The sequence below is a fragment of the Schistocerca cancellata genome, chromosome 5, assembly GCF_023864275.1.
Source record: "Schistocerca cancellata isolate TAMUIC-IGC-003103 chromosome 5, iqSchCanc2.1, whole genome shotgun sequence".
Taxonomy (NCBI): domain Eukaryota; kingdom Metazoa; phylum Arthropoda; class Insecta; order Orthoptera; family Acrididae; genus Schistocerca; species Schistocerca cancellata.
Genome location: NC_064630.1, coordinates 808,728,912 through 808,739,642, shown reverse-complemented (window position 1 = coordinate 808,739,642; position 10,731 = coordinate 808,728,912). Strand labels below are relative to the sequence as shown.

Below are 10,731 nucleotides of genomic sequence, written 5' to 3'. Positions count from 1 at the left end.
ATGTACCTTTAAGAACCTACTCGCCTTTTTGTTGCAGGGGCTACCTGTATTTAATGTATAAACCGAACCACAGTGCAACAATTTTCTTGTCACGGACACGAAACATAACTAGAGATGTCAGTCAACTAAAGTGAGAAGAGAGAAGCACAGAAGAAATCTTTTTTGTTTCTATTATTTGTTTTTTGTTTTATTTCATTTAAAAAATAAAGAAAATTATCTACAGATAATTCTGGAGAAGCCTGACATGTTATCAAAAACGTGGATATCAGGAAATAAAATTCAATATGGGGTTAATATAATAGGGATGAATAGATGATTCTAGCATTTGTTTTAAAATACAACAGTCATGACTCGCAGAATTTCTTAAACCAGGAGCAATTTCAATTTAAAGTCTATATTTGAGAGTAATCTAACATTAGCGCTTTTACAGTAATGAATTTAGCACACATATTACCAGGTTATTCTGTGTCAGCGAAAAAGAAATCATCTTATCAGTCTCGAATTTTTCTCAATAACTGGTTCTACCCTGTTGTCCAACAATACCAGCTTGTGCTCCGTCTCCAGTGAATAACTGTTGACACGTTAAACACTGATCTTTTTCATTATCTGCTATATGCGTTTCACTTTTTATTCTCTGCTTCTCATTCATTTGTGAAACTTCTTCTGGATCTGGTGGACTGCTTCAGAAACAAAAAGGAACCGCTTATGCAATATAGTTCAAAAGCTTTTGATGTAGTCTAAGAGACGATATCCATATGAAAAGAAAATGAATTTGTTGAACTTGTTCGCTCTCGTTCTCGGTGATGTAAAAATCCTCTAAAACCACATTTAGTCTGTGTGGTATGTAGGAACATTCGGATCGGCCCACGTCTTCACATTTTTAAGTTCTGAAAGCAGGTGATACCATTTCACATTACTTGAATAAGTGCTAGAAATGTGAATAATCAACCAAATGCATAACTAGCACTTGACCATTTCCGAAGTTAACCATTAAATGCACTTTGGCATCCACTAACCCGTTTCTAATGACGTAGAGTTAAATAATAACTTTCCTTTTTCCTTACAGAGCAAAATGTTAACGTAATTTTCTGTTTCGTCTGCGAATTAATGGCTACGAAAAAAAAACAGATAGCACGACAGAGGAAATCAAAGTTGGTTCATTGGCAAATAATACTTCCTTTAGTAACTATTACACGATTGGGAACGTGAGGGAATGGGTTCCACCCGTACCTTCTCGCCGCGACTCATTAGAGATGCACCATAAGAAGCTAGCGAGCCACTGATTACAAAGGTGGACACAAAAATGCCTGTTTCCTCTGTTACAACCAGTCCAATCACACTCATTTGCCTATTTGTATAATAAGCACATTTCTGTCCTGAACAGCTGCGCTTTATGTTCCATAGCCAGAAGGCCGTCGTGATATGTACGACCCAGCTCGTGTGAAGTAATGAGGATTACCAGTATTCGTCTAAAGATCACGTTGATTTTGCGGTGGGAAGGGGGTTTCTTGAAACCGACATTGTTTTAGTTTCATTTTAGTGCATTGGTACTGACCTCCTATACTGCTCAGCTAAGGTCAAATGGAGAGTGTCTGACAACGTACGGAATGTGTATAACACTGCCGGAGATAAAAGGATTGCATTCGTAGAGAGCAGAGATACAGATAAATGGAACAAGTATGACAAATAGCAGACTGTGATACTTGGCTTGAAAGAATTATTGCGGAAATTACAAAGGTCGCCGTATTTTCTCATGTTGCATTAGTAGTCTCAACAGAAAACGGACTACTGGCTGTCAATCCGCTAGTCGACAATGCGTCCACTTACAAGTGCATTGGCGCGTTAAAGATCGGTGAAGACTTGTCCGCTCCACAAAACAGTTTTTCGGTGTTGTGTGTGTGTGTGTGTGTGAATATAGTTGTTGATGTTTGTCTTTTTGAACAGAAAATACCTGAATTTGTGAAGCTATTTCTTCTCTCTTTTTTTCTGGAAGTGTGATCATTTGTCTGTACACGTATAAATATCTACTGATTTCAGTCTGTTTCGAATAATTCTTTCATGGTGCCTCTTTTTTGCTTTAGATAAGATTTGCACATACAACCAAGATTTAAATGCGAATTCTGAATGGGAAATGCGACGCGTAATCTTTCCTAATATAGAGAACGCAGATGATATTTGTCTTACGTACTTGTACGACTGACCTGAACGCTAATCATTAGCACAACCGAATATGTAGACAGTTCACGCCAATTTGATGTCAGTTATATTCCATATTCATGGTGCAGAAATTTTAATGGTCAGCAACGTAGTTTTCGTTGAAGTTGCATTTACGGCTACTTGCTAGAGAGAACAGTGTGGAAAAGGAAGAATCAGAATTTGACTGATGTGTTGTTCAGGAGGAAAGATGGTGGTACGTTGGGAGATGTTGTTTATAGGAAGCCAACTGGCACTGACTCGTATATTCAAGCTGACAGTTCTCGCCATCTGTGTCAGTATGAGGGGGGTATCTTAGGTCACAGGGAGCACGCCGTTTGTGACCACGACAGTTTGTCGGCCGAGTAGATCCACCTCGAAGTCACCTTTCAACAGAGTCGTTATAATGAGATTAGAACCAGGTTTCGTGCCATAGACCCAGAAATGAGATGATTCTCGTGGGTGTGGAACAGGTCAGAAAGTATAATATAAAAAACATCTGCATATAATACTCATCATTTTTCAGGGGATTGTCAAAGTAGGTGAATCATTATAGTAAACTGGAAATGCAAATATTTACAGAATTAATACTCTGTCACAATGAAACATAGTCATGCACTTATAGTAAGTTCATCATACACAAAATACCTAATCTTGATTGTTGTGACCCAATGCTGTAAAAACTGAAATCCAATAGACATTTTTACTTAAGCCGGTCTAACATTCCGTGTTAAGATATTCATTTGTAGACTATAAGGTGTTGCCTATCAAAAAATTCTTCACTTTTTTTTATGGTTGCTGGCAATTTTTCAGAAATGTGCGTTCCTCAGTACTGGACCCCTTTCTGGACCAAGAAAAATGATTTTAGGTCTTTATGTAGAGTGTTCTTATTCCTAGTATTGATAATGTGTATTGAGCTATTGGTTGGAAATAGAGATATATTACTTGCAACAAATTTCATTAAGAAATAAGCATACCTAGAAGAAGTGGTTAGAATGCAAAATTCCTTGAACAGGTTTCTACATGATGTTCTTGAATTTGCGCCACAAATAATTCCTATTACACACTTTGAAAAATTAAAAACTTTTGCTCAGTTTGATGAGTTATCCCAGAATATGGTCCTGTATGACACAATAGAATGAAACTAAACAAAGTATAGCCCGACCGGTTAGCCGATCGGTCTAACGCACAGCTTTCCGGAGTTGGAAGGAGCGCCTGGTCCCCGGCACGAATCCGCCCGGCGGACTTGTGTCGAGGTCCGGTGAGCCGGCCAGTCTGTGGATGGTTTTTAGGCAGTTTTCCATCTGTCTCGGCGAATGCAGGCTGGTTCCCCTTATTCTGCCTCAGCTACACTATGTCAGCGATTGCTCAGCAAACAAGTTCTCCATATAGACATACACCACCATTACTCTACCATGCAAACATAGGGGCTACACTCGTATGGTGTGAGATTTTCCCTGGGGGGGGGGGTCCATCGGGGGCCGAATCGTACAATAGTCTTGAAAGAGAGGTTTGGTGTGGGGCAGTGGAGGGGTGAACTTGGACTGCAGTTGTTCATTGGGTTGTGGACCGCTGCGGTGGAGACGGAGCCTCTCCATCGTTTCTAGGCCCCCGGTTAACATACAATACAATAGAATACAATACAATACAAACAAAGTTTGCAAGTTTTTTTATACTTAAATCTCCAACATCTGACATCATTCTCACTGCAAATACAGACTTGTTTAGGAGCTTCAGCAATTCTGTGGTAACCGATTCCCAACTGAATTTATTATTGAGTTGTCAACCTTTTAGATCTGAAGGTCTTCATATATTATAAAACATGCTGGAAGGAAATCTCTTACAGATTCTGAACTGCATATAGTAGGTCTTTTCAACGTTTAATGACAGTTGTAACCTCCCAACAGAAAAATTCCGAAACCTCCCTACAGTAAAAATATAATTATTTATATCATTCACATTCAGCGTAACCTCCCAATAAGCAAATTCCGTAACCTACCAATAATACAATCTGACTAACCTCCTAATAAAAAATCTGACTCATATACAACCTGTCAATAACTGACTGACTGTGAATCTAAACTGGTAAATTAGGACGTCAGCAGTGCCTGCGTCATGGCCCTGAAAGATCATACTGAATAAATTGAAAATTCTTACTTCAATTAAGTCGCCCGATAACACATATATATCTGCTCCTTAAGAAATTTTTCTGACACAGCCCAGTGCAATGCTGGCCGATAGATTTGTCTGTACAAAAAGAACAACTGATTTTTCTTTGCAGTAATAAAGAGATGACCATGGACTGGAGAAATTAGTAAATTCTTTAAATTGAGATGAATAATTGTCAAAAGTTCATTTTTATAAGAAAATTATTAAGAGATTTCTTTAAAAAAACATTTACATGGGACTTGATATAAAAATAGTACATATGCACGAGACTGCGTTTACCTTATACTACATCGCTCAGGCTCCGCCATCGCTCCCCCCGACCGGCCCGGCCAACTCCATACACACGACTGCTAGCTACTACTACTCCTACTGCCACACAGTTACTACTGCATACAACACTGCTCTCTGGTCTGAGATTCTGTTATAGCTTACATATCGCAGGCAGCGCGTGAGCAATCCATCGAAATTACATCTGTTCGAGTGCGCTAGCAACAAGTTCCTTAATCATGGACCTCTTACACAGTGAATTACCTTTTGTTAAGGCGTAAAGTCAAGCGCTGGCACGCCAGTTGGGAACGATGGGGAAGAGAAGGCTGTGAGGAGAAGTCAGCTAACCGCACACTGACCGAACCTCCCTCCAGGACGACAATGCGACAGCAGCGGCCCCTATGTGGAGAGGACATAAGCGCCACGACCGACTGGTGACGCCCCTGTTGAATAACAGCTTCAAGATTAGCGACTTATAGATAAGCGTCAATGCTAGTCACTTCGCTTGTACTCTCTATGTAGCACAGACCTGGAATTGTTTGTACTGAAGAAGATGGATTACTTTGTATGCCGGCCTTTGCTTGCGACATATCTGTGTAATTGCAAAAGTTAAGTATTGCATCTTTTCTTTTTCTAATAACACTCGTTAATACGACTGGTTTGATTGATTGCCTTGCGATCCGAGTATGCAGGATTCCTAGACACTACACCTTTAAACTATTATTGTCAGTCAAAATTTGATTAGCAGCCATTTCTAGATCCGTACTTGGCTTACTACTTTTGCAATGCGTGTGTCATCTGCAAAGAAAACAAACTTAGCATCTGGCAATTTAACAGACGAGAGCTCATTAATGTACACAAGAAAGAGCAACAGACCCAAGATGGAACCTTGAGGAACACCTCTTGTAATTAATTCCCAATCAGATGAAGACTGACTGCTTACTGCACACGTATTTCGCAAAGACACCCTTTGTTTTCTGTTAGTTATATAAGACTGAAACCATTTTTCAGCACTAACAATGACACCCTAAGATTCTAATTTACTCAAGAGAATTATATAATTCACGCAGTCAAAGGCTTTCGACAGGACACAGAAAATGCCAGTAGCCTCTAATTTGTTATCTAATGAAACAAGTACATTCTCACTGTACGTGCAAACAGCTTTCTCTGTATCACAACCCTGAAGAAACCCAAACTGTGACTTGTATAATGTATTATTTGCAGTCAGATGCTTAAAGATACGCTTTCAAAAAGCCGGCAAAAGTGAAGAGAGAGAAATCAGACGTACGTGGCGCTATCGACCGGGTGTGAAGTTAATGATTGATGTGAATAACGATGTGACGCCTAAGTCTACGGCTTTCCTGTTATTTCCAATGTAATTTGTCGTATTCTCAGGAAAATGATGTGAAGTGTGTTTTTCGACCGCCAGCTATGATTAGGGCTACTTTAGTGTCTCTAAAGGATGATACTGGTTTGCATGAGGCGCATGTCGACCGTATCACCTTCAGCTGTGTCATGTCGTAGGTCGGTGAACCCATCAGGCTTGCGGATGACTGTTGCATTGAGAATAATGCGCGTGGCTACAACATTAGAGATAATCTGCAGTTGCAGAACAGTGCGCTGGTACAGATCATCTGATGGAATTCACTGAACAGGCAAAAACTGGTACACCTGTTTAATATTATGTAGGGCCCCTCCGAGTATGCAGAAGTGCCGCAACACGACGTGCCATAGACTAGACTAATGTCCGAAGTAGTGCTGGAGGGAAGTGACATCGTGAATCCTGCAGCACTGTCCATAAATCCGTAAGAGTAAAAGGGGGTGGAGTTCTGTTCTCAACCACATATTGGAAGGCATCCCAGATATGCTCAATAATGTTCATGTGTCAGGAATCTGGTGGTTAGCGGGAGTGTTTAAACTCAGAAGAGTGATTCTGGAACAACTCTGTAGCAATTCTGGTCATGTGGGGTGTCGCATTGTCCTGCTGGAATTGCCAAAGTCGGCCGGAAAGCACAATGGACATGAAGGGACGCAGGTCATCAGACAGGATGCTTACGTACGTGTCACCTGTCAGCGTCGTATCTAGACGCATCAGGGGTCCCATATCACTCCAACTGCACACGCCCCAAACCATTACAGAGCCTTCACGAGCTTGAACAGTCCCCTGCTGACATACACGGTCCATGGATTCATGAGGTTGTCTCCATACTCGTACACGTCCATCCGCTCGATAAAATTTGAAACGAGACTCGTCCGACCAGTCAACATATTTCCAATCATCAACAGTCCAATGTCGGTGTTTACGAACCCTGGCGAAGCTTAAAGCTTTGTATCGTGCAGTCATCAAGGGTATATGGCAGGGCCTTGCGTTCCGAAAGCCCCTATCGATGATGTTTCGCTGAATGGTTCGCACGCTAACACTTGTTGATGCCCCAGCACTGAAATCTTCAGCAATTTGCGGGAGTGTTGCACTTCTGTCACGTTGAACGATTGATTCTCTTCAGTCGCCGTTGGTCCCGTTCTTGCAGTACCTTTTTCCGGCCGCAGCGATGTCGGATATTTCACGTTTTACCGGATTCGTGATATTCAGGGTACAGTCATGAAAGGGTTGTACGGGAAAATCCCCACTTCTTCGCTGCGTCAGAGATACTGTGTCCCATCGCTCGTGCGCCGACTATAACACCACGTTCAAACTCAGTTAAATCTTGATAACCTGCCATTGTAGCGTAGCAAACGTTCTAACAACTGCGCGAGACACTTGTCTTACATAGGCGTTGCGGACAGCAGCGCCGTATTGTGCCTGTTTACATATGTCTGTATTTGAAGACGCATGCCTATACCCTTTTCTTTGGCTCTTTTGTGTATAATAACAGAGATACTGACGCACTCTTCCAGTTACTGGGATAGTGTTACTAAGGAAGCTGTTGCAATCGAACTAGCAGGTGGCCTTATAAATATAGATGGAGGTTTTTGCTTAAATTCTGCCTGGAATCTAGTTCTCGCCTTGGTCATAAGGACAGGGTTAGCGCCACTTGTTTACCCATTTGTTTGACTATCGATAACGTCTGAGGAGATTATCTTCGGTTCTGTGATGGCGCTAGTTGACAGTTTGCTCTTGTCTTTCTGCACACGGGCCTTTCTGATTAACGTAGCATCAACCGTGGAAATGCACAGCCATCACCTGCTTCATTTGTGAGGGGAAGTTCGCCTGTCAAAATATCGGCGGCTATCGAGGATGTTAGCCGCTCGCAGTTCCGTAAGTTTCTTGAACTCTAGTACCCTGCTACGCTGGAAAACAAATCCCTTCCCCGTTCTCTCTCCGATGTCCAGCGCAGGCCACTTGGTATGCCTTCCAGCGGGGCGCAACCTGGCCGGCTGATCGCGCAGCCTCGGCACGCTCCAACACTGCGTATAGGTCGTCGCGAGGAAACTACCTGCTCGGGACCCCTAGAAAAAAAATACAGCAGCCATGCCCTGGCTACAGTCATTCTGCCAGCACACAGTCTTGAGTCGCCTTCCGATCCATTCTTTCACCTGGCATTTGGCGGAAACACAAGGGGGCAAACCTATCGCCCTTTCCTTTTCCAGATGACTGCCAACCTTCAACACTAATCTCATCAAAAACAAGCGCAAATGGACATCTCTAGAGTTTTACAATTTTAATGTTCACGTACGTTAATGCGTTGCAAGTGTAAAACAAATGGTAGGTGGTAAAAAAGAAGAAAGATTCGGTTTAACGTCCAGTCGCCATCGAGGTCATTAGAGACGGTAGGAGGTACATTACGGCAATTCACAGATTCTCCTGGCGTTAGCCTGTTAACCGGTTAGCAGCTCGGGAGGCGAGGTAGTACCGTGCTAAATAGGACAACTGAGACGTAACGGAATGCGCTGCTGCTACGATTTTTACCTTATGTGACTTTAGGACTGGCAGAACGCCTTTGAGTCATAGTCTACGTCTACAGTCCATTGCACAACGCATGGTGGAACTAATGTAGTTATCAGCATTACGCATTCGCTGATCTATTCAGTTCGCGCTTTATTGTTGCCGCCGTCGATGTCATTGTCTCTCTTACTACATTCTCATGGTAACTAGAGATACCGCGCAGGCAGGATAACTGTTACAAAGCCTACCTCGAATCCCCGTTCCCTAAATTAATCCGACAATGCCGTCGCTTTTCTTCGCGAGATTCCCATTTAAATTCCATGAGTACCTCTGTTACACTTTCGTATGGGTTGTATCGACCAAATAAGATGACAGTAGCGCGTCTCCGAATCCCTCAGAAGTCTACTATCGCACCTACTTAGCAAAGAATCTTAAGACAGGAGCATCTGTATTACTAAACTGCTATCCTGGGGCACGGTGAACGTCATAGTTGCAGATTGCCTATCTAATGCCTTCAAGGGGAAAAGAAATTTGATTTTCAATATTTCATACAACTGTTAACCAAATTTAAAAGTTTAAAATGGTCTCATAATCTACCCATTAAGTGATATAAGTTGAAGCTAAAAGTTTAACACAGTTAAGCTAAGTATTGCAGTTAGAAACTGTGTGTATCTTTTCAGGCAATGTAACTCATGGCGTGCATGTTACCCAGACTACACTCGTCCAGTAATTGAGAATGAGGACACACAGCGCCTTCCAACAAATTTTACACGTAATTTCAAACCCTTACGAAACTTTTCCTCGCTAAAACACCACCCAGTCTCTTCAGTGCGGATGCACGTCAGTCTCGAAGTCTTACGGGAATCGACGAAATGCCTCGAGTAATGAGGATAATGGGCGAAGGGAACTAGTGTGGGGATAAGTTGAAGATTTGCGTTGAAAGACCTATACATTGCCGGCCATGGACGAGGCATGACAGAATCTCTGACCAGAGAGTAGTTTATCGTTAGCTGTTGCTAGTCTGCGCTTGACCGCGCGAGTCGACAGTAGTAGTCAGTCCGTGCTAGTCCGTGCTAGTCGGCGGGAGTCGGCATGCGTCGGCTGTGTGCTCTGCTCGCGACTCTGGTCAGGACTCTGGAGGATGAGTATTGTTGTAGAAGGTAAAGAAGCAGCCTTGCGCATATTTAATAATGTATGTTAATTGTAATTTAATTTGTTCAAAGAAATGCCCCAATAATAATTTTATAATATAAAGCAACTCTTTTAAAGAAAAGCATTCATTTCAATTTAAAGAACATTTCAACTGCATGATCATTCCTTCCAATAATCAAAAATACGCCAGCATTGCACGAAGCTGTGTCGAAAAATTCCAACTTAAGAGCAGATATAATTGCGGTTTTTATTGAGGTAAGAATTTTTGCTTTTTTTATCCAGAATACAGGGCCAAAGGTCAGCGCTGCTGTCCTCATAAAATTTATCAGGTTACAGAACTTTTTTTATCATTTTTGGTCTTTAGGAATTTTTCTATTTCGAACTTGACATTAAATGAGAAAAGAATTTTGTGGGAATATTAGTGTGAATGCATTCTTTGCACAGAGACTATAAATGGGAGCCAATTTTGTTCAGAGGTTACATTAAAATCAATTTTGTTCAGAGGTTACAATATTTAAAAATTCATTTAATTATAAGTTATTATATTTTGTGGGAAGGTTACTCTTGGCTCACATTATCATTGACATTTTTCTCTGCGGGGAGGTTACAGCGTTTGATGGGAGGCGTGCTCGAGTGGTCCGTGCAGTTGCGATGACCACTGTGTCCGCATGGCTCAGTGGTCAGAGCATCTGCTTAGTAAGCAGGAGACCCGGGTTCGAACTCTGGTCCGGCACAAATGTTAAACCTTCCCCACTGAATTCAGTCTATGCCTGCTTGCAGCCAATGTCTGTAATTCCTTTGTGTCCCAAAGATCCAGAGTCCAGTGGAATATCTATAATATTCTCTACCGAATATGCACCCGACTTAGCCCCTCTTTTAACCCCCAGAAAAAACTGCCGTTCAATATCCTTGAAATTGATTTGTTGTAGAATCTTGGAACATATACTGAGTTCAAACGTGATGAGGTATCTCTAACCTTCTCCATGCTAACCAGAATGAGTTCCGAAAACATCTTTGTTATGAAACCCAGCTCGCGCTTTCCTCACATGACTTGTTGAAAGACAACT

General features: G+C 41.9%; 1 non-coding gene across 1 annotated transcript; it reads left to right on the top strand.

Annotated features, from left to right (window-relative positions):
* Positions 1-10,326: 10,326 nt before the first annotated feature.
* Trnat-agu (transfer RNA threonine (anticodon AGU)) lies at positions 10,327-10,399 on the top strand. Its single transcript has one exon. It is a non-coding gene; the product is annotated as a tRNA-Thr (tRNA).
* Positions 10,400-10,731: the final 332 nt, after the last annotated feature.